Source organism: Neltuma alba, unplaced genomic scaffold (genome assembly GCF_004799145.2).
Source record: "Neltuma alba isolate B1F8T4 unplaced genomic scaffold, ASM479914v2 tig00006591_pilon, whole genome shotgun sequence".
Classification (NCBI taxonomy): domain Eukaryota; kingdom Viridiplantae; phylum Streptophyta; class Magnoliopsida; order Fabales; family Fabaceae; genus Neltuma; species Neltuma alba.
Genome location: NW_021634506.1, coordinates 21,225 through 26,122, shown reverse-complemented (window position 1 = coordinate 26,122; position 4,898 = coordinate 21,225). Strand labels below are relative to the sequence as shown.

At 33.4% G+C, this 4,898-nt stretch overlaps 1 pseudogene; it reads right to left on the bottom strand.

The window, feature by feature from the left end:
* Positions 1-333: 333 nt before the first annotated feature.
* LOC114750640 (cystathionine beta-lyase, chloroplastic-like) lies at positions 334-3,939 on the bottom strand (annotated as a pseudogene).
* Between the last annotated feature and the right edge of the window lie 959 nt (positions 3,940-4,898).

Here is a 4,898-nt window from a genome sequence, read left to right as displayed (position 1 = left end):
TAAAACTTTTAGGCTGTTGTGCATACAACCATGCTAAAATATGCATTCGGTACTATTATAAGCAGTCTAAAAAGGTTCAATTTTTTTTTACAAAAAGATAATATTTACAAGCTTTTAAATTTAAAATTTTTGTTCCATGTGCCAAATCTCCCCACATTATATATATGCATATATGTTTATGTGTATGTACATGTATATGTATTATGATTATCTCAAGATACAGCAAAAACACATCATCATTGATATAATCATCATCTGGAAACGTAAATAAAAGCATTAAATTAATCAAGCAAGAAGGTGGAGAAAGAAAGGTAATTAAAGAAGACACCAATGTGAGATAATAAAAATGCCTATGTTTAACAAGCTTATTATTATTATTCCAAATTGTTGCAGCCAAGTACAATAATGCAAATAGAAAACAACAAAAGAAGAAGAAGAAATAGAACATGGTAATAGAACCACCACCAAATAATCATCAACATCCTCGATCTTCTCATTATTTGAAGCACGTAAGCCGTAGGTCTGACACATGAAGTTCAAAGCGGCACAATTGAGAGTGCATTGTTAAGATCATTAATAAGATCTTTAACATCCTCAATTCCCACAGAAACACGCACAAGATCTTTAGTTAAACCTGCTTCTTCTTTCTCTTTGTCACTCATACCACCATGGGATGTATACCAAGGCAAGCATATGGAGGAACCCACACCACCTATACAACATCAAAATTAATACAAGGTTTAGCATCTTCTATGAATGTATGCTTGTTTAGAGTTGTTTATCATAAGCATGTTTGTGTAAATGGAGATAAAACTTCTTTCACATATTTACCTCATATACCATAAATCACGATTGAAAGTTGTTTTCGAAGGTTTCAATCATCATTCCCAAACAAGCCCTTAATCAAATTATTAATCATTTTTTGGCTAAATGTCCTTTATTTTGATATTCCCTGACTAACTAAACAATCTTGTAACTCATTGATCAAACAATGTCCTCAAAGTAACAAACTTTTTTGAGGTAATTTCGAAAATTTGAAGGCATTAGTTAATTTTAACCAAATTTCTTTATCTACATAAATTTACTAACAAATGTCATTAATTATAGCAGCAAGATTCTCTATCATACCTACCTTCTCACCATTTTGATTAACTCTCAAAGTAAACAAATATATATGTAAATGATATAAAGTATATTCCCCAAAATACCTACCAAAACTAACAGTCATGCTAAAATATTTAGTCTGTTCCACGATCTGCTTTGAGAGCGGCAGTGAGTCTGTTGTAAAGCTAAGCACAGATCCTGGCCCTGATGCCTGTGAAACAGGAGCTCCATTAATGAATAAAATCATTTCAAGCACACACACAGACATACATATTATTAGCAAATATTAATATTAAGTTACAACAGGTAAATTAAATCACACCTGAGATTTATGCAGTTCATATCCAGGATCAGTTTTAAGACCAGGATAGTGTATCTCCTTTATTTTTGGATGGCTGGCAAGAAACTCAGCAACAATTTGTGCATTTTTCTGCAAAATACAATATGTTAATTCTAAGTTGCTTTTTTTTTTTTTTTTTTGGTAGAAATAATCACTGCCACTATAAAAGAGTTACGAACAAATCTCAAAACATCATTCATATTTATATTGTGCATATAATGACTTGAAACTATGAGTAAAATAGAATGTTTTGTTAGGTACCTGTTTCTCGTGAACTCGCAAGGCCATAGTTTTGATTCCTTCCAAACATATCCAAGAGTCCTTCGGAGACAAACCACAACCGGTCGCATTTTTATAAGAGTTTATGTGATCCGCCAAGCTTTAATTTACAGGATGATCCATGATGATCAAAGGCCAAAAAAAAAAAAAAACCAAAAAAAATTTCCCATTATTAGTTGAATAAAAAATGGAAAATAAAGATAACCAAAAAAAAAAACAAAGAAAAAGAGCTTGTCCTACTCTTTCCTATTCGTAGCAAGGCTACCAGCCAGGCAACTACTGTTTCCAGCAATGAACTTGTAGCCGAATGCATAACAATGTCTGGAAACCAAAAAAAAAAAAAAAAATAGAAGTATCCCTTAATTATAGTGTTTAAACCTTAAGTGTGTTTTTTGTGTGTGTGTGTGTGTGTGTATTATATATATTCCATAATCTTAGAAAGTGTGTGATGATGAAATACCCGCTCCAAGGTCCAATGGCTGACTCAACACCGGGGACATTACGCTATTGTCAAGAAATAAATAGCTCCGTGTGCATGAGCTATCTCCGACATTTTCTGGACATAAATCAACAACATTTTAAAGAATTTTATACTAGTAGTGAGTGATACTCATAATTCATACATATTATTCCACAAAAAACGGGTTGAAACAACCCACGTTCTGACGGGTTAACATTTTGCCAATATAAATCTGCCATAATTAACGGCTATACATGTTGGGTCCATGGAATAACTTTCTTAGTGTTATATAGTAGGCATGGATCTATACTTCTTACTTATTCAAGAAGAGAAGAGGGAAAGCTACTGATGGGTCATTATATAGCTGAAGAGAAGAATTTATAAACCAAAAAAAAAAAAATTCCAACCCATAAAGAAATTAAAATAGCTTACTCGGATATCAGATATTTTTAGCTGAGGATTACTGGGAGTCTCCAGCCACACCAACTTAACATTGTCAGACATAGCTTCCTTGAACTTCTCTATATCACTTGTGTCTACTTTGCTGTCCATGAATATTACAACCACATTACCTTCTGGGAATCAATCCAACGATAATATTACTCCACAGGGAAAAAGCTGAAAAATCATTCTTACGTCACTTTAATTCCTTCCTTCCTTGCCATTAGATTGTTTATGAAGTTATATGAACCCCCATAGATATCCAGAACAGTAATGATTTCATCACCTGCATTGGAATTTTATAAGTAAATGACAATAGTGCCTGCCCCTTTAATTCAAATATATATATATATATATATATAGTCTCCAACGGGAAGAGAAATAAGCACCAGGATTAACAAGTTCACAAACAGCAGTCAAAGCAGACATTCCACTGCTGAAGCAATAGGCATATTCTGCGTTGTCAAGCTTTGCTAATAACCTGATGAGAATACAAAACATTAAGCCAACAAATAAAAGAGAATAATGCATAGAAAGAAGAAATAGGCACAGACAAAAATCAAGACAACAACAATCATAACTCCTTACTTTTCCAAAGTGTTTCGGGTAGGATTTGCACTTCTTGAATAGCCATATTCACCAAATTCCGTCGCAGATTTCTGCATCAAAAACAAAACAAGTGGAGAAGACAATTACCACAGAGATCCTAATTAAACTCATCTAGTTTCTAATTCTTAGCAAGCATATGGATCCATAATTTCCCACCATTTTGAAAGTGGCAGTTTGGTAAATTGGAGTAGAGGTTGCATGAAAAGGATCCCAATCAGCATGGTAATTCACCAACACTGTGGACATACTTGGATCTTTCACAACTTTTTCTGCAAATAGGAGAAAAAACTATTAACTAGCATAGAAGACAAAACACACACACAGAGCATCAACGCAAGAAACACATCACAAACCATCACCAGCTGGAACCGCAGGGGTTTCCACAACAGCCGGTTTGGTCACAGTCTGCTCAATTTTGATTAAGCAATTTACTCTGAAGCTCTTTCCAGCATTTTTGATCTAAAACACAGTAATGAGAAACAGTTAGACATTAAACTATCACATGGTAACTATACTTGCAATAACTAGAACAAGAAGGCCTTTATGGTAAATTTAAGGTACATAAGGCGTTTGAACCAATGATTGGTGCCATGGCAACCTTAGGGTGGGGATTAAGAGTGACCGAAGTAGCGAGAGGGTTAAGAAAAGTTGAAGACAATGCCATATCTGAAGAACAAGGCTAAGAAAGAGCTAGCTAGAGGTTTTTGCTTATGCTCTTTGATTAGCCGAAGCAAAGCTCAACTTGATTCAAAACCAAAGCCCTGTGTGCATTTATATACACGAACACACACCTCCATTCCCATTGAAATATAGGAGTATTTTTTTGAAGACAAAGCTGCACATATTCACATGTCATTCACGTGTCACTTATAAGAAGGTTCACAGTACCACTTTGGTCCAAAGTACAAGTCACTTGTCAGAGAAAATTTTGGTCATAAATGCAAGTCACTTGTAAAGTTGTAGTAATATTTAATACTACCTTCAGTCTTAATTATAAGATATCATTTGTAATCTATAAATAAGGTCTTATAAAGGATCAGAGATAGTGCCTGCTTTCAATTTTACTGTTATTTAATTCTTATTGGAAGGATGGAAAGAAGGAAGAGATAGGGGAGAGATGAAAATTCAATAAGAGTAAAATTAGAAAATGTTGCCTATTTAATGCATTCTTTGATATGCAAGAATGTGTTACAAGTGATTTATATTAAGGACAAGGGTGGTGCCATAATTAATGACGTTTTGGGGATACATTAATGTTATTATTATATTAGTCAACATCCGGTGATTTACTATATTTAATTGTAGTTTTAATTACTACTGTTGGGACAGCGAAGGCCCTTCCGCATATCCTCACGATTTTTCATCATACCCGAACCCAACATTTTCTCTATTTAGGCTTTTCAAAATCTCTATTTGACTATTATAGAAAACTAAGATGATGAGAAAAATAAAATAAAACAGAAATATAATGATTATATTACTCCAATTTCCAAAATATTCCCTTCAATGATATAAAAGTTTAGGGTTAATACTACCTCCAGTCCTAATTATAAGACCTCATTTGTAGTTTACAAACAAAATCTTATAATTAGGACCAAAGGCATTATAATCTTTGATTCCTCAAGTTTGTCTATATTTTTGTTTTAATCTTTCAAGTTTCAAATA